The 20626-nt window shown below is 40.4% G+C and overlaps 1 protein-coding gene across 1 annotated transcript in view; it reads left to right on the forward strand.

Annotated features, from left to right (window-relative positions):
* Positions 1-20626, forward strand: part of CHTF18 (chromosome transmission fidelity factor 18) — a 273900-nt gene that overhangs the window by 172357 nt on the left and 80917 nt on the right. The gene's annotated exons all lie outside the window — the stretch shown is intronic.

Genomic DNA, 20626 nt, shown 5'->3' on the forward strand with positions numbered 1-20626 from the left:
TCAGAACTTCAAGATTCCTTGCTACGGGTCCAGATCCAGGGATCCCAAGGCGACTCTAGTGGATGCATTAGTGGCCCCTTAGTCGTTCAACCTAGCATATGTGTTTCCACCGTTTCCTCTCCTCCCCAGGCTCATAGCCAGGATCAAATCTGGATTGGATGAGACTCTTAAGCGCTTGTGCTTAATTACCCAATAAGGAAAGATAGTCTTACTATGTAGTTGGATTCAATGAGATCTATTTATTTTTAGAATTATAAATACATACAATAAAATTTAAAACAATAGAAATTGATTCTTAAAACAAATCTAACTGTTTGGCCAACCATACAGTGTGAATAAAATGATATAATATGTTTTCCAATCCCTGTTACTTAGTGTATTATACAAAAATATCTGTATATTTGAATTTTTGAATTTTGGTTTAATTGCAGATATTTTTTATGTATTTGATATAGTGGACTTGTGAAGAAGTATGGTATCTACAAAGAATATTCGCAATATTAATTCTTAATTACCATGTTTACCATATTCGTTTGTTTAAAGCTGAACATACGTAATTAAAATAGCGTCAATGGTATCAACAATATAATTAAAATAGCGTCAATGGTATCAACATTAGTAACAAATAATAAAAGTGATACAGTAAAAATCGTATGAGTTATGAAAGATAAAGTCTTTCTGTGGTGATCGTTAGAGTAATTGTTAATTGCTTTTTGTTAAAAGCGCTGTTGTTAAGTCCTCCGTGGGGATAGTATGTGCGGGCGTGCTGCAACACGTTTTTGTCTAATTGCTATATATATTGCGATTATAAGTCACTGTTAAGTAGTTTTGGTTATCTGCCCTGCACATTAACTTCCTTAGTTTGTGTAGGTATAATAAATCTTACCCGTTGTTTCTTTTGGGATACTTTGTTTCTGGTCTAGTTTCTTTTTGTACCCAATTCAATCTTTACTGTGATAAATGTGGATCGGAAGCCGGGATAGCCGCTGCCGGTGTTGTAGTGGTTTCAGTATGTCGAGTTGGTTTGTCTCTGCGATTACACACACTTGAAGGAGTAGATACTGGGGTATTGTGGTCGTGTGCTTTAACCGTTAATCCTTTCGTCAGATGGCTGGGCTTTTTGCCCGGTTCAGGTTTTCAAAACCTCTTGAATTGTTGTGAATGTGTTCTGTTTAGATCCGTACTCTATTTGTTTCAGAGTATCCGATCTGCAGGTGTCCACAGGTTTCTTTAGGCCCAATAATTAGGTAAGGTATTTCAGTTGTTCTTGGCGGTCCTTTAAAAGGAGGACTAGGTGCTTTGAAGGTTGTTCTTGAACGCTTCAGAATATCTTTCAAGCGTATTTGTTGGTCCGTGGTTTGATGTAGTCTTGGCGGTCCACTTCGAAAGTGGACTATGAAAATGTTTAGTGTAGCAAGGAGTAGGCAACGCGTTTCAGCTGATTAATACAGCCTTTATCAAGCATATCCTTGCAGTTGTAAACAGTGGGTTTTTGTATTCTGTGATTTGATTCTATTGGATCCCCTAGGTAGTTGTATCTTTACAAACTGGTGATCCTATTGATTGTTGTGTCGGTGCTTTTGATTGGTCATTCCTTAGCATGTGACCTATTAATGGTTCAGTTTATCACGGTGATGGGGGAATTTTCACTTATTTGTATCAGATGACCAAGTAAATGCATAAAACGTTATGAAAACTTGTTCCAGTAGTAAAGGATCAAACAGGAGAAGGCCTCAGTGATTCTGATAGCTCCTGCGTGGCCACGCAGGACTTGGTATGCAGACCTGGTGAATATGTCATCGGCTCCACCATGGAAGCTACCTTTGAGACAGGACCTTCTAGTACAAGGTCCATTCGAACATCCCAATCTAGTTTCTCTGCAGCTGACTGCTTGGAAATTGAACGCTTGATTTTATCCAAGCGTGGGTTTTCAAATTCTGTGATTGATACTCTGGTCCAAGCCAGAAAACCTGTGACTAGAAGGATTTACCATAAAATATGGAAAAAATATATCTGTTGGTGTGAATCCAAAGGATTCTCCTGGAGTAAGATTAAAATTCCAAAGATTCTCTCCTTTCTCCAAGAAGGTTTGGATAAAGGATTGTCAGCTAGTTCTCTAAAAGGACAGATTTCTGCATTATCCGTCTTGTTGCACAAGCGACTGGCAGCTTTGCCAGATGTACAAGCTTTTGTTCAGGCTTTGGTTAGAATCAAGCCTGTTTACAGACCCATGACTCCTCCTTGGAGTCTAAATTTAGTTCTTTCAGTTCTTCAAGGGGTTCCGTTTGAACCTTTACATTCCATAGATATTAAGTTACTATCTTGGAAAGTTCTGTTTTTGGTTTCTATTTCTTCTGCTAGAAGAGTTTCTGAATTATCTGCTTTGCAGTGTGATCCACCCTATCTGGTGTTCCATTCAGATAAGGTTGTTTTGCGTACTAAGCCTGGTTTTCTTCCAAAAGTTGTTTCCAACGAGAACATCAACCAGGAAATAGTTGTTCCTTCTTTGTGTCCGAATCCAGTTTCAAAGAAGGAACGTTTATTACACAATTTAGATGTTGTTCGTGCTTTAAAGTTCTATTTAGAAGCAACAAAAGATTTTAGACAAACCTCATCCTTGTTTGTCGTTTACTCTGGTAAGAGGAGAGGTCAAAAAGCTACTGCTACCTCTCTCTCTTTCTGGCTGAAAAGCATTATCCGCTTGGCTTATGAGACTGCCGGACGGCAGCCTCCTGACCGTATCACAGCTCACTCTACTAGGGCTGTGGCTTCCACATGGGCCTGTAAGAACGAGGCTTCTGTTGACCAGATATGTAAGGCAGCGACTTGGTCTTCTCTGCACACTTTTGCCAAATTCTACAAATTTGATATTTTTGCTTCTTCGGAGGCTGTTTTTGGGAGAAAGGTTTTGCAAGCCGTGGTGCCTTCTGTTTAGGTAACCTGATTTGCTCCCTCCCTTCATCCGTGTCCTAAAGCTTTGGTATTGGTTCCCACAAGTAATGGATGACGCCGTGGACCGGACACACCAATGTTGGAGAAAACAGAATTTATGCTTACCTTATAAATTACTTTCTCCAAGGGTGTGTCCGGCCCACGGCCCGCCCTGGTTTTTTTAATCAGGTTGAAAAATTTTTTCTTTATACACTACAGTCACCATGGCACTCTATAGTTTCTCCTTTTTCTCCTAACCGTCGGTCGAATGACTGGGGGGCGGAGCCAGAGGGGGAGCTATATGGACAGCTCTTGCTGTGTGCTCTCCTTGCCTTTCCCTGTGGGGGAGAACATTTCCCACAAGTAATGGATGACGCCGTGGACCGGACACACCGTTGGAGAAAGTAATTTATCAGGTAAGCATAAATTCTGTTTTTGTTTTCTTTCCTAAGATATGGAGAGTCTACAACGTCGTCAATTACTTGTGGGAACCAATACCCAAGCTAGAGGACACAGATGACTAGGGAGGGATAAGAAGACAGGCAGACCTAAACAAAAGGCACCACCGCTTGAAGAAACTTTATCCCAAAAGAAGCCTCAGCCAAGGCAAAAGTATCAAATTTGGAAAAAGTATGCAGAGAGGACCAAGTTGTAGCCTTGCCACAGAAGCTTCATTTTTGAAACCCCAAGAAGAGGAGAAAGCCACCGTGTAGTGAACTGTATTTTTCTCAGGAGACTGCTGACCAGCAGTCTCATAATCAAAACGAATTATAATTCTCAACCAAAGACAAAGAAAAGTAGCAGAAGCATTCTGACCTTTACGCTTTCCAGAGAAACAAACAAAAAGGGCAGAGGACTGGCGAAAATCCTTAGCCGCCTGCAGGAAGAATTTTAAAGCATGCACAACATCCAAATTGTGCAACAAGCGTTCCTTATGAAAAGAAGGATTAGGACATAGAGAAGGAACAACAATTTCCTGATAAATAATTCTATTTCAAACCCAACTTAGTACTAAGTACCGCCTTATCAGCATGAAAGAAAAGGTAAGGGGAATCACACTGCAAAGCAATAAGAAACAAAACCTTCCAGGATAGTTATGGAATGCAATGGCTCAAACGGAGCCAGCTGCAAAACTTTAAGAACAAGGTTAAGGCTCCAAGGAGGAGCAACATACTTAAACACAGGCCTGATTCTTTCTGACCAGAGCCTGACAAAAAGATTGCACATCTGGCACATCCGCCAGACGCTTGTGTAACAAAATAGATAATGCAGAAATCTGACCCTTCAGAATACTGACTAACCCTTCTCCAGACCTTCCTGGAGAAAGGACAAAATCCTAGGAATCCTGACCCTACTCCAAGAGTGGCCCTTGGATTCACACCAATAAAAGTATATATGCCATCCCTTATGGTAAATCTTTCAAATAACATGCTTGCGAACCTGCATCATGGTCTCAATGACCGACTAAAAAAAAAAAACACGCTTAGACAGAACTGGTGGTTGATGTAAGCCACGAGGTGATATTGTCCGTTGGCACCTGATAAAATGGCTAAGGACAACTGAGGCCAAGTCATCAGAGCATTGTAAATCGCTGTCAACTCCAAGATATTTATGGGGAGAGCAGTCTCCTCCCGAGTCCATAGTCCCTGCACCTTTAGCGAGTCCTATATTGCTCCCCAGCACAGTAGGCTGTCGTCCGTGGCACAAACACCCAGGAAGGTCTCTGGAACCATGTGCCCTAGGACAGATGCTCCTGAGAAGGCCACCACAGGAGAGAGTCTCATGTTGACTGTCTGGATCTATCCTCGGAGACAGATCCGAATGGACTCCATTCCATTTCCTGTGCATGCATAACTGCAGAGCTCTCAAATGAAATCGAGCAAAGGGAAAGATGCCATACATAGAGCCACTGATGGCCAAACAGTAGGTTGTCAAGAGAGACAAGAGGAAATATTTTTTTTGTTTTCTGACCTCTGATAGAGAAATTTCCATAGATAGGGAATCTATTATGGTCCCTAAGAAAACTACCCTTGAAGCTGGAACAATTGAACCCTTTCCAGAATCACTGCCAAGAGCGCTACAGAACCACAAACTGAAAAGTTTGTCTATAAAGGCAAATCTCAGGAGCTTAAAATGATCCCTGTAGATGGGAACCTAAAGATACATATCCTTCAGGTCAAAGATTGTTATGAACTGACCCTCTTGGACCAAAGGAAGAATAGAACAAATTAATTCCTTTTGAAGGATGATACCCTGAGCAACTTGTTGAGACACTTAAGGTCTAGAATGGGACACAAAGTTCCCTCTGAATTGGGAACCAAGAACAGAGTTGAATAGAACCCTAAGCCCTGTTCCCGAACTGGAACTATCACTTCCAGGAAGGAAATATCCTGAACACAGTTCAAGAATGCCCCTTATTTTGGACTGCAAATAAACTTGAGAGGTGGAATCAGCCCCTGGGAGGGAACATTTAAAATTCAATTCTGAAACCCTGAGATACTATGTCCACAGCCCAAGGATCTGGGACATCTCATATCCAAGCCTGATAAAGAGAAAGACTGCCCCCCACTTGATCCGATCCCGGACCAGGGGCAAACCCTTCATGCTGATTTAGACTCAGCTGTGGGTTTCTTTGAATGTTTCCCCTTGTTCCAAAACTGATTGGGTTTCCAAGAAGACTTTTCTTTGAAGTTAGTTAGAAAGGGAACTAAAATTGCACTGACGTCCTTTAGGTCTTGTCTAGTGGTAGAAAATCAGAAATAATTTCTGCCAAACCAGACCCAAACAAGGTCTTACCCTTGTAAGGAAACGTCAAAAATTTGGAATTAGAGGTAACATCAGATTACCAAAATTTTAGCCACAACACCCTATGGAGTAAGACCGTGAAGCCAGATATCTTGACTCAGTCTAAAAACTTGCATGGGAGCATCAAAAATAAAGGAATTGGCTAGTTTGAGAGCCTCATTCCTGTATTGGATCTCCTCTAAAGGAGACTCTACCCAAATTGATTCAGACAAGGAGTCGCACCAATAAGATGCCACACTTAACACAGTGGCAATACAACTACAAATTGTCATTGAAGACCTTGAAGAACATGCATTTTCTTCAAGAAAACCTCCAGCTTTTGTCAATGGTATCCTTAAAAAGAGCAGCTATACTCTATAGGGATCGTAGTTCTCTTAGTCAGAGTAGAAATGGCCTCTTCTACTACAGGCACGGTGCGCCATGAATCTTTAATGGAGTCCGTGACAGGAAATCTCTTTTTAAAGAATGGAGACGGGGAAAAAGGCATCCCTGTATTCTCCCATTCCTGTGAAATGAACTCTTTAGCATGGTCTGGAACAGGAAATACTTCCACAGTGGAATCTGAGTTTTCACCCTCAGAGGCTGCCGACGTATCCTCATCAACTTATGAGGGAGAGCAACCTGTGTAGCAGAAGATGAAGCAGAAACCTTATTATCTGAATTACAAATTTTCCTCTTGCATTTTTCCTTTAGCAAAGGAAAAAGAGAAAATGCTGCAGATACCATAGAAGATACCTGTGCAGCAATTACTGCAAACAAATAAACTCCACTTGGAGTCTGAGAGGAACCACAGGGCCCTGCATGTGACACCAATAAGGCTTGGGCCGATTAAGGAGAAAACTGTGGCATAGGCTGAACAACATCATCCTGAGAGACATTAGGCTCAGAAAAAAATAAATATATATTTATTAAATATATATTTTTAAATTGTAATATATATATATATATATATATATATATATATATATATATATATATATATATTACAATTTAAAATTGAATTAGACATGAGGTACAAAATTGCATAAGAATACAAACAGGATCTCTAGGCACAGCAAACATAATTCATAGGAGAACTCCGTGACAAAATGAAAATAAAATAAAAATTATTCATAATTATTACTGGCCCTTTAAATTTTACACTTAAATTGGAACTGAGAAATAAACAGTGATATAGCCATTCCTGAAACCTCTGTACCTCAGCCTTAAATGAGGTGCCTACTGCCCCTCTGAAATCGGCAATAAATCAAGAAACTTTTATAGCAATGAATAGGAAACCTGCTAACCGGTCACCTACTTCTATATACAGAAAAACGGCTGTAACGATAAAAATTTTAGATCAGCAGCCACATATTGTTTTAAACAGCAAGCTACTTGCTGTACTGTACACTGAATCCTCTTAAGAATGCGGCCGACACCACTCAGGAGCAGAGGAGGGAGGTCAGATGACCGGGTGGAAAGGAGCTGCACCATTAAGAAAAAGTGTACTCTTCCAATCTGGCTCGAAAATTAAACGAAACACTGAGACAAATATGAGCCGTAACAGAGATCGACTGTCCGAATCTGTATCACAAAATTAACAACAGTGACCGCAAAAAAACCTCTGAGATAATACAAAGACAACCAGGGTACTTTGAACTATTAATGTAAAAACAAATGAGCCAAAATAAGAAGTTAACCCCTTCAAGTCCATAAATGGAGTTAGCTTCAAGTCTCTTGTCGCATACAAAATAAAGTGCCTGCATACTGCCTGAAACATAATCCTTAGCTAAGGATTCCTATTTTAGTCCCAAAAATAAAATGTAGAGAGCTATTCTGTATATTAAAACTCCGAAGTGCAAGTCTCCTCACCTAGAAGACAAAAGCACTTACCTGCAGTCTAGCTGTCTGGTAGGAAAGACAGCTCACAAGGCTTGAAAGGACACATACTCCTTACAGAGACCTGTATAAAAAAGAAAGAACAGAGTAAACCTACTCTGGCTTTCTATACTAGGGCAGAAAAAAATGTTCCTAACTGCTTTAAAGCCACCACTACCTTACTGAAGAGATTAACGTGGACTACGGCTAGACCCAAAACTTGCTTGTAGCGAAATAATCCAATTTTCTTCAGACACCAGAACTTCACCTCCTCTATTGACAAAAGCAAAGAGAATGACTGGGGATTATGGGAAGGGATGTGATACTTAACAGCTCTGTGGTGCTCTTTGCCTCCTTCTGCTGGCCAGGAGTGATATTCCCACTAGTAATTGATGATGTTGTGGACTCTCCATATTTTAGGAAAGAAAAAGAATTTGGTTTCATATCCCTTTAAGATCAAGTGGCATACAGATCGACACTAACATCTCACTTCAAAGCCTATTATTTTGTACCTAGATTCTACGCCATGTGGCACTTTGGAACTGAAGAGGTATCACACAGAGCCTGTCCTTTGTTACTGAGGCTTCATTTTTTTCCCTCTCCTTTCAGATCAATAAGCCCCAATTCCTTAATAATTTCATCTTGATTGAAGTGAAATCTTTTTTTGGTGCTGTTCTTGTTTTAGAGCAGTTATTTTCAGTTCTTAAATGGCTAGTTTTATAATGCAGTCGTTGAGAAATAATGTTTTATTTCTGAGGCTTAAAGTGACACCAATTTTCATATAACTGCATGTAATAGACACTACTATAAAGAAAAAATATGCACAGATACTGATCTAAAAATCCATATAAAACCTTTTTAAAAACTTAATTAGAAGCTCCCAGTTTAACATGGTTGATGAGGTTGACTTGGACACGCAGTGAAAGAGGCTGGGAAAAAAACAAAAGCTGACACTCCTCCCTCCCCCAATTCCCTACCTATGAAAAGTAAAATAAGCATGTGTGTGTATGTATACAGTATATATGTATATATATATATATATATATATATATATATGTGTGTGTGTATATATGTTGGAAAAATTGCACTGATAGACTTGTTAGACGCAGGGTTACGACAAAACCAATTCACAATAAATAAAATTAAAAAAAATAAAAATAAAGCTCAATCAAAAAAGGTGCGCCTGTACATATGTGTGCATGTATTTTTATTTCTTTTGTAAAATGATGGTCCATTATCATAGCTTAAAATTCCTCCCATCTCTTGGCCTCGTAGGAGATGGTTTTAAATATAGGTTGTTCCAGCTACTTGCTTATGGATTACAAATTGGGAGCTCAGACCTATGTGAGACCCACAGTCCATGGGGAGTATTATTTACAAAGAAGACTGAAAAGACCACAGCAGCTGAATGATACAGGGCACAGGAATACTTTATGTGCACTTGTCCCTAGCCTCCCCTTGTGGGACTCCAGTATTTCCTTCTGCTTTCCTCTGCGGTACTCGATACCTGCACTAAATTGGCTCTACTGGATACTGCTGGAGCTGCATTTACTTTTTTTTCACATGCCTGGTAAGTCAATGGAGGGGTGCTGCATAAGGTAAGTGCCTTTACACAGCACAGACACAACCCAGAGGCTATTTGTAGGTACTCTGACTAAGGTACAGCAAAGCCAGGGGACTTAACTTGCTCTCCTCATGACACACTTTTTTCTCCATATCATGTCCCTAATGGTTCTATCATCATTGGGAACACTATCAGGGAAGCCTTTGACCCTTTACAGCCCTCTGGCAGCTACTTGCTGTACTGTACACCGAATCCTCTTACGAATGCGGCCGATACCGCTCAGGAGCAGAGGAGGGAGGTCAGATGACCGGGTGGAAAGGAGCTGTGCCATTAAGAAAAGCGTACTCTTCCAATCTGGCTCGAAAATTAAACAAAACACTGAGACAAATATGAGCCGTAACAGAGATCGACTGTCCGAATCTGTATCACAAAATTAACAACAGTGACCGCAAAAAACCTCTGAGATAATACAAAGACAAGCAGGGTACTTTGAACTATTAATGTAAAAACAAATGAGCCAAAATAAGAAGTTAACCCCTTCAAGTCCATAAAGGGAGTTAGCTTCAGGTCTCTTGCCGCATACAAAATAAAGTGCCTGCATACTGCCTGAAACATAATCCTTAACTAAGGATTCCTATTTTAGTCCCAAAAATAAAATGCAGAGAGCTATTCTGTATATTAAAACTCTGAAGTGCAAGTCTCCTCACCTAGAAAACAAAAGCACTTACCTGCAGTCTAGCTGTCCGGCAGAAAGACAGCTCACAAGGCTTGAAAGGACACATACTCCTTACAGAGACCTGTAGAAAAAAGAAAGAACAGAGTAAACCTACTCTGGCTTTCTATACTAGGGCAGCAAAATGTTCCTAACTGCTTTAAAAGCCACCACTACCCTACTGAAGAGATTAATGTGGACTACGGCTAGACCCAAAATTCTCGCTTGTAGCAAAATAATCCAATTTTCTTCAGACACCAGAACTTCACCTCCTCTATTGACAAAGGCAAAGAGAATGACTGGGGATTGTGGGAAGGGAAGTGATACTTAACAGCTCTGTGGTGCTCTTTGCCTCCTCCTGCTGGCCAGGAGTGATATTCCCACTAGTAATTGATGATGTTGTGGACTCTCCATATCTTAGGAAAGAAAAAAATTTGGTTTCATATCCCTTTAAGATCAAGTGGCATACAGATCGACACTAACATCTCACTTCAAAGCCAATTATTTTGTACCTAGATTCTACTCCATGTGGCACTTTGGAACTGAAGAGGTATCACACAGAGCCTGTCCTTTGTTACTGAGGCTTCATTTTTTCCCTCTCCTTTCAGATCAATAAGCCCCAATTCCTTAATAATTTCATCTTGATTGAAGTGAAATCTTTTTTTGGTGCTGTTCTTGTTTTAGAGCAGTTATTTTCAGTTCTTAAATGGCTAGTTTTATAATGCAGTCGTTGAGAAATAATGTTTTATTTCTGAGGCTTAAAGTGACACCAATTTTCATATAACTGCATGTAATAGACACTACTATAAAGAAAAAATATGCACAGATACTGATCTAAAAATCCATATAAAACCTTTTTAAAAACTAAATTAGAAGCTCCCAGTTTAACATTGTTGATGAGGTTGACTTGGACACGCAGTGAAAGAGGCTGGGAAAACAACGAAAGCTGACACTCCTCCCTCCCCCAATTCCCTACATATGAAAAGTAAAATAAGCATGTGTGTGTGTATACAGTGTATATGTGTGTGTGTGTGTGTGTATATATATATATATATATATATATATATGTATATATATATATATATGTGTGTGTGTGTGTGTGTGTGTGTGTGTGTATATGTTGGAAAAATTGCACTGATAGACTTGTTAGACGCAGGGTTACGACAAAACCAATTCACAATAAATAAAAAATAAAGCTCAATCAAAAAAGGTGCGCCTGTACATATGTGTGCATGTATTTTTATTTCTTTTGTAAAATGATGATGGTCCATTATCATAGCTTAAAATTCCTCCCATCTCTTGGCCTCGTAGGAGATGGTTTTAAATATAGGTTGCTCCAGCTACTTGCTTATGGATTACAAATTGGGAGCTCAGACCTATGTGAGACCCACAGTCCATGGGGAGTATTATTTACAAAGAAGACTGAAAAGACCACAGCAGCTGAATGATACAGGGCACAGGAATACCTTATGTGCACAGCATTTCCCTAACGAGACTTCAGCCATAACCTACCCTAAGGCATTGCAGGGACTTGTCCCTAGCCTCCCCTTGTGGGACTCCGGTATTTCCTTCTGCTTTCCTCTGCGGTACTCGATACCTGCACCTCATTGGCTCTACTGGATACTGCTGGAGCTGCATTTACTTTATTTTTCACATGCTTGGTAAGTCAATGGAGGGGTGCTGCATAAGGTAAGTGCCTTTACACAGCACAGACACAACCCAGAGGCTATTTGTAGGTACTCTGACTAAGGTACAGCAAATCCAGGGGACTTAACCTGCTTTCCTCATGACACACTTTTTTTCTCCATATTATGTCCCTAATGGTTCTATCATCATTGGGAACACTATCAGGGAAGCCTTTGACCCTTTACAGCCCTCTGGCAGCTTTAGGGGTAATTTTTTTGGGCACTTTTAAAATTTAGGTGTATGGCCCTTTAAGAGAACTAGAATTTGCTTAGTGCAAAATGCGATTTTTTTTTTAGTGAAGGATCTGATTAGGCTGGGGAACATGGTTTGGTATGTTTTAGGAGGTTATTATGCTTGGTGCACTATATTTTATTTAGAATGAATCAAAACGTGTTTTAACTCACTTTAAATACTCAAGCTTTACTCCCGGTGGTAGCTCCGCCCCCTCAGTGTTCCTGGACTTTTTCTCTCACATTTTATTTCTGGTTGCTTAAAAGCTTATTACACTAACAGATTGTATTAGTGTCTGAGGGAGTATTACATAATGTAGAGGGCTCTCTACCATGTTTTCTCTGTACTGCTTGTTATAAAAGTTGTCATTGTATACTGTTATATAAGTACAAATATGTAGCAAAATATTTCTGTCCCCACTGATATTTATATAGAAAAGTCCGTTTCTGATATCCCTCAAGTTAAATATATTTGTTTATTTTGAAAATATGTTAGAGTATGCCAGCTCACTCCAATCTGTGAGAATTGTATAACTAAGATTTTGTATACATATCAGACGCAACAGTCCACTTTCCTGAGGGAGATCACCCTGTACTTGTCACTCGGGGGGGGGGTACTGTTTTTACTCCTGAAGCTAAAAATAGCACATACAAAATAGTGACAGTTTAGCGGCTGTCCCCAAACTAAGTAAGCTTAACTATGGAGATTTAACTCAGTCTCCTGAGGTAAAGGTAAATCTGCAAAATATTTATTATCTGCAAAATATTTATTGTGCTGATAACCTAAGGTTTGGAATTGATAACATCCTCTCTGAAGGTGTTTTTTGCAAGGACCTTTAGGCAGCTGTATGCCATAGCACATTCTTATGTGATCTATAGTGTATCCAATGTATTATAATTTGAGCCATTTATATATTGTACTAAACACAATAACATATGGTACCATTACCATTTATTATAACTATCTGCGCTATTAATACTTATTTATAAGTCAATTAAGCATTGTACTCCCATCATTGCCAGGGGATGTAAACAGTTTGTTTATGTCAGTCTGCATTTTATATGCTGTTGTACATTTTATGCCCTTTGATATATTATCTGCTGTAATGTACATCATGCAGATTCTGTACACTAATATGATAAAAAAAATGATAAAATATGTTCATGTGTATTGTATGTTCAGCAGCACAAATAATATTTTTTACTTTGGCAGAACTCTTCTATGGATGCAAGACATTACATTTCATATACTATTAGTGTACACAAATCTATAGTATATACCTCTATAGCTATATACCTTTCATTCAATGTACTCTGCATGTTTATTTCCATTTGTAGTCTGCAGGATGTATCTGTGTTTTAATGCATCAGTGGAGATCCTATAAATATAAGATCAATTAGTATCTCTTGTATACCTATGTTATGTGTAATTTATATGTACAAAGGTTCTTTCATGTAGATAATGAAAATTGATTGTGAATATTTTCACTATATGTAGAGATCATTTATAGATAGTAGCTATTGGTATCTCTCTTATGCCTATGTTATGTGTAATTTGGCACTAAGGTTCTTCCATGCAGATACTGAACATTAGTCATGAATAGTTTCACTATCTGTAGACATCCTTTAGAGATAAGATCTATTGGTATCTCTCTTTTATACCATTGTATGAGTGATTTATAGGTCATATTATCATGCAAACACTGAGCATTAATTCTGAATATTTTTTATTAACTATGCACATTTGTATATTTACTTTGTGAATATATGCAGTCTTTGCTTATTCTGGACATGGATTTCCAAGTATCTGATGTATACCTGTTGGTCTATATGTGCTGCTCCTTTAGTCAGGAAGGTCACGTGACAATTTAAATATGTGTGAATGCTTAAGTAGATACATGTATACTACATCTTAAAGTGAAGGTAAACTTTGATGAATGAAAGTCCGTATTTTTTAAATACTATTAAAAACAGGGGCACTTTCATTCATCAAAGTTTAGAAAGTAGCCGTTTTGATTAAAAACTTACCTTTGGTTTTTTTTCACAGCCAGAACAGCTTCCCCCACCTGGAGATCCTCTCTTCACAAGTCATCAATGACTAATCCAGCTTCCTCCAATCACGGCATAGCCTCAGGCAATGATACCCTGGTGGGAAAGCTGTGATTGGAGGAAGCTGGATTAGTCATTGATGACGTGTGAAGAGAGGATCTCCAGGTGGGGGAAGCTGCTCTGGCTGGTTTGTAATCAAAACAGCTGCTTTCTAAACTTTGATGAATGAAAGTAACCCTGTTTTTAATAGTATTTTTAAAAAACGGGCATTCATTCATCAAAGTTTGCCTTCACTTTAAGCTTATGTCATGAACAGATTGAAAAAAAAAAAAAAACTTTGTATGAATTTATGTATACGTTTCTACATTTTAGGATCCATCATGAAAAATAGGATATCTGGACTGATTCTCTTTGTCCTTCAAGAGATGGAGTGTTTTTGTTCTCTTTGAAGCAGAGTTCCCCTGTTTGACCATTGGTCCTATCTAAATGTTGTCTATGATCTTTAAGAGGCGGCAACATTTATAAAAGTATTTGGAGGATGGGGCATAATTAATCCTAGTACCTATGTACCACAATCTGTTAATTGTCCAGTGGGATTTTACAGTCCTCTACTAGATGTAATATCCCTAAACATATTGGTCAGGATTCCCACTTATATAATGGGATCCCTCTCAATTATTTCCCCTTTATCCAAAGGGTCAGTTTATGGCTATAGACCTCAAGGATTCTTATCTACATTTCCCTATACACATAGATTCCTTTCAGTTCCTGGGGTTTGTATATCTGCAAAACTCTGCCAGTTTGCCACTCTGTGTGGGATACAATCTTGCCGGTTATCAGAATCAGGACATTTCAGTTGCTCCTTATTTGGCTGATATCTAGTGTAAGCATATTTACTGTCATCCGCTATTGCTCATACTCTCAAACCTCTGTCTTTCAAGACAATAGCTGGAGTATCAATGTACCTAAAGCTCCTTATATCCTGCTATGAGGGTAGCATTTACAGGAGTCACAATAGGCTTAATCCTTATGCATCTGTTTTCCTGTCGTAACTTTGCAATACAGTATTAAGATTCAGAAGGTGCGTCTTTTCCTACAATGAGCTCCATCCATTTGTAGCTCAGTACATGGATGTGGTGGGTCTTATAGTAACTTCTTCAGTTGCAGTTTCTTTTAGCTCCTCTTCACTTGAGACCCCTATAAGGGCTATGCTACCTCAGTGGTCAAAGAATAATCTATATTTCTTCTGTTAAGTGTGATCAGTCCACGGGTCATCATTACTTCTGGGATATTACTCCTCCCCAACAGGAAGTGCAAGAGGATTCACCCAGCAGAGCTGCATATAGCTCCTCCCCTCTACGTCACTCCCAGTCATTCTCTTGCACCCAACGACTAGATAGGATGTGTGAGAGGACTATGGTGATTATACTTAGTTTTATTTCTTCAATCAAGAGTTTGTTGTTTTAAAATAGCACCGGAGTGTGTTATTACCTCTCTGGCAGAGTTTGAAGAAGAATCTACCAGAGTTTTACTATGATTTTAGCCGGAGTAGTTAAGATCATATTGCTGTTTCTCGGCCATCTGAGGAGAGGTAAACTTCAGATCAGGGGACAGCGGGCAGATGAATCTGCATAGAGGTATGTAGCAGCTTTTATTTTCTGACAATGGAATTGATGAGAAAATCCTGCCATACCGATATAATGTCATGTATGTATACTTTATACTTCAGTATTCTGGGGAATGGTACTTCACTGGAATTACACTGTAAGAAGTACATAAAACTTTTTAATAACTAAGAAATTATGTTTAACGTTTTTGCTGGAATGTAAAATCGTTTTCATTGCTGAGGTACTGAGTGAATAAATGTTTGGGCACTTTTTTTCCACTTGGCAGTTGCTTGATCTTTTTTCTGACAGTTTCTGTTCTCTCTCACTGCTGTGTGTGAGGGGGAGGGGCTGTTTTTTGGCGCTTTTGCTACGCATCAGAAATTTCAGTCAGCAGCTCATTGTATTTCCTGCATGATCCGGTTCATCTCTACAGAACTCAGGGGTCTTCAAAACTTGTTTTGAGGGAGGTAATTTCTCTCAGCAGAGCTGTGAGATTATAGTTGACTGAGATAAAAAACGTTTATTCTGTAATTTTTTTTCTGCTTTCAGAATTAGTTGTCTTCTGCTAATGGGATCAAACCTTTGCTAAAGTTGTGTTGTTTACAAGGATTGAGGCTATAACTGTTTCAATTTATTAATTTTCAACTGTCATACATTTTCTGTGCTTCTTAAAGGCACAGTACTTTTTTAATAATATTCTAATAGAATTGTATTCCAAGTTGCAAGTTTATTTGCTAATGTGTTAAACATGTCTGATTCAGAGGAAGATACCTGTGTCATTTGTTGCAATGCCAAAGTGGAGCCCAATAGAAATTTATGTACTAACTGTATTGATGCTACTTTAAATAAAAGTCAATCTGTACAAATTGAACAAATTTCACCAAACAACGAGGGGAGAGTTATGCCGACTAACTCGCCTCACGTGTCAGTACCTGCATCTCCCGCTCGGGAGGTGCGCGATATGGTGGCTCCCAGTACAGCTGGGCGGCCATTACAGATAACTTTACAGGATATGGCCACTGTTATGACTGAAGTTTTGGCTAAATTACCAGAACTAAGAGGCAAGCGTGATCACTCTGGGGTGAGAACAGAGTGCGCTGATAATATTAGGGCCATGTCAGACACTACGTCACAGGTGGCAGAACATGAGGACGGAGAACTTCATTCTGTGGGTGACGGCTCTGATCCAAACAGACTGGATTCAGATATTTCAAATTTTAAATTTAAGCTGGAAAACCTCCGTGTATTACTAGGGGAGGTGTTAGCGGCTCTGAATGATTGTAACACAGTTGCAATACCAGAGAAAATGTGTAGGTTGGATAAATATTTTGCGGTACCGGCGAGTACTGATGTTTTTCCTATACCTAAGAGACTTACTGAAATTGTTACTAAGGAGTGGGATAGACCCGGTGTGCCGTTCTCACCCCCTCCTATATTTAGAAAAATGTTTCCAATAGACGCCACCACACGGGACTTATGGCAAACGGTCCCTAAGGTGGAGGGAGCAGTTTCTACTTTAGCTAAGCGTACCACTATCCCGGTGGAGGATAGCTGTGCTTTTTCAGATCCAATGGATAAAAAATTAGAGGGTTACCTTAAGAAAATGTTTGTTCAACAAGGTTTTATATTGCAACCCCTTGCATGCATTGCGCCGGTCACGGCTGCAGCGGCATTTTGGATTGAGTCTCTGGAAGAGAACATTAGTTCAGCTACTCTGGACGACATTACGGACAGGCTTAGAGTCCTTAAACTAGCTAATTCATTCATTTCGGAGGCCGTAGTACATTTAACTAAACTTACGGCTAAGAATTCAGGATTCGCCATTCAGGCACGCAGGGCGCTGTGGCTAAAATCCTGGTCAGCTGATGTTACTTCTAAATCTAAATTACTTAACATACCTTTCAAAGGGCAGACCTTATTCGGGCCCGGGTTGAAAGAAATTATCGCTGACATTTCAGGAGGTAAAGGCCACGCCCTGCCTCAAGACAGGGCCAAACCTAAGGCCAAACAGTCTAATTTTCGTTCCTTTCGGAATTTCAAAGCAGGAGCAGCATCAACTCCCTCTGCCCCAAAGCAAGAAGGATCTGTTGCTCGCTACAGACAAAACTGGAGACCTAACCAGTCTTGGAACAAGGGCAAGCAGGCCAGGAAACCTGCTGCTGCCCCTAAAACAGCATGAATTGAGGGCCCCCGATCCGGGATCGGATCTAGTGGGGGGCAGACTTTCTCTCTTCGCCCAGGCTTGGGCAAGAGATGTCCAGGATCCCTGGGCGCTAGAGATAATATCTCAGGGATACCTTCTGGACTTCAAATACTCTCCTCCAAGAGAGAGATTTCATCTGTCAAGGTTGTCAACAATCCAGACAAAGAAAGAGGCGTTTCTACGCTGCGTACAAGAGCTCTTGTTAATGGGAGTAATCCATCCAGTTCCACGGTCGGAACAGGGACAAGGGTTTTACTCAAATCTGTTTGTGGTTCCCAAAAAAGAGGGAACTTTCAGACCAATTCTGGACTTAAAGATCCTAAACAAATTCCTAAGAGTTCCATCGTTCAAGATGGAGACTATTCGGACAATTTTACCTATGATCCAAGAGGGTCAGTACATGACCACTGTAGATTTAAAAGATGCTTACCTTCACATACCGATTCACAAAGATCATTACCGGTACCTAAGGTTTGCCTTCCTAGACAGGCATTACCAGTTTGTGGCTCTTCCATTCGGATTGGCTACAGCTCCAAGAATCTTCACAAAGGTTCTGGGTGCTCTTCTGGCGGTACTAAGACCGCGGGGAATCTCGGTAGCTCCATACCTAGACGACATTCTGATACAAGCTTCAAGCTTTCAAACTGCCAAGTTTCATACAGAGTTAGTACTGGCATTTCTAAGGTCACATGGATGGAAGGTGAACGAAAAGAAAAGTTCACTCGTTCCACTCACAAGAGTTCCCTTCCTGGGGACTCTTATAGATTCTGTAGAAATGAAGATTTACCTGACAGAGGACAGGTTAACAAGACTTCAAAGTGCTTGCCGCACCCTTCATTCCATTCAACACCCGTCAGTGGCTCAATGCATGGAGGTAATCGGCTTAATGGTAGCGGCAATGGACATAGTACCCTTTGCACGCTTACACCTCAGACCACTGCAACTGTGCATGCTAAGTCAGTGGAATGGGGATTACTCAGACTTGTCCCCTTCTCTGAATCTGGATCAAGAGACCAGAAATTCTCTTCTATGGTGGCTTTCTCGGCCACATCTGTCCAGGGGGATGCCATTCAGCAGACCAGACTGGACAATTGTAACAACAGACGCCAGCCTTCTAGGTTGGGGTGCCGTCTGGAATTCTCTGAAGGCTCAGGGACAATGGAGTCAGAAGGAGAGTCTCCTGCCAATAAACATTCTGGAATTGAGAGCAGTTCTCAATGCACTCCTGGCTTGGCCCCAGTTGACAACTCGGGGGTTCATCAGGTTTCAGTCGGACAACATCACGACTGTAGCTTACATCAACCATCAGGGAGGGACAAGAAGCTCCCTAGCAATGATGGAAGTATCAAAGATAATTCGCTGGGCAGAGTTTCACTCTTGCCACCTGTCAGCAATCCACATCCCGGGAGTGGAGAACTGGGAGGCGGATTTCTTAAGTCGTCAGACTTTTCATCCGGGGGAGTGGGAACTTCATCCGGAGGTCTTTGCCCAAATACTTCGACGTTGGGGCAAACCAGAGATAGATCTCATGGCGTCTCGACAGAACGCCAAGCTTCCTCGTTACGGGTCCAGATCCAGGGATCCAGGAGCAGTCCTGATAGATGCCCTGACAGCACCTTGGGATTTCAGGATGGCTTACGTGTTTCCACCCTTCCCGATGCTTCCTCGATTGATTGCCAGAATCAAACAGGAGAGAGCATCAGTGATTCTAATAGCACCTGCATGGCCACGCAGGACTTGGTATGCAGACCTAGTGGACATGTCATCCTGTCCACCTTGGTCTCTACCTCTGAAACAGGACCTTCTGATACAGGGTCCTTTCAAACATCAAAATCTAACTTCTCTGAAGCTGACTGCTTGGAAATTGAACGCTTGATTTTATCAAGACGTGGGTTTTCTGAGTCAGTTATTGATACCTTAATACAGGCTAGGAAGCCTGTTACCAGAAGGATTTACCATAAGATATGGCGTAAATACCTATATTGGTGTGAATCCAAAGGTTACTCTTGGAGTAAGGTTAGGATTCCTAGGATATTGTCTTTTCTACAAGAAGGTTTAGAAAAGGGTTTATCTGCTAGTTCATTAAAGGGACAGATCTCAGCTCTGTCCATTCTGTTACACAAACGTCTGTCAGAAGTTCCTGACGTCCAGGCTTTTTGTCAGGCTTTGGCCAGGATTAAGCCTGTGTTTAAAACTGTTGCTCCACCATGGAGTTTAAACCTTGTTCTTAATGTTTTACAGGGCGTTCCGTTTGAACCCCTTCATTCCATTGATATAAAGTTGTTATCTTGGAAAGTTCTATTTTTAATGGCTATTTCCTCGGCTCGAAGAGTCTCTGAATTATCAGCCTTACATTGTGATTCTCCTTATTTGATTTTTCATTCGGATAAGGTAGTTCTGCGTACTAAACCTGGGTTCTTACCTAAGGTAGTCACTAACAGGAATATCAATCAAGAGATTGTTGTTCCTTCTTTGTGTCCAAATCCTTCTTCGAAGAAGGAACGTCTACTGCACAACCTGGACGTAGTCCGTGCTCTAAAATTTTATTTACAGGCAACTAAGGAATTTCGACAAACGTCTTCTCTGTTTGTCGTTTACTCTGGTCAGAGGAGAGGTCAAAAGGCTTCTGCTACCTCTCTTTCTTTTTGGCTTCGTAGCATAATTCGTTTTGCTTATGAGACTGCTGGACAGCAGCCTCCTGAAAGAATTACAGCTCATTCTACTAGAGCTGTGGCTTCCACTTGGGCCTTCAAGAATGAGGCCTCTGTTGAGCAGATTTGCAAGGCTGCAACTTGGTCTTCGCTTCATACTTTTTCCAAATTTTACAAATTTGACACTTTTGCTTCCTCGGAGGCTATTTTTGGGAGAAAGGTTCTTCAGGCAGTGGTTCCTTCTGTATAAAGAGCCTGCCTATCCCTCCCGTCATCCGTGTACTTTTGCTTTGGTATTGGTATCCCAGAAGTAATGATGACCCGTGGACTG

This window comes from Bombina bombina, chromosome 11, assembly GCF_027579735.1.
Source record: "Bombina bombina isolate aBomBom1 chromosome 11, aBomBom1.pri, whole genome shotgun sequence".
Classification (NCBI taxonomy): Eukaryota; Metazoa; Chordata; class Amphibia; order Anura; family Bombinatoridae; genus Bombina; species Bombina bombina.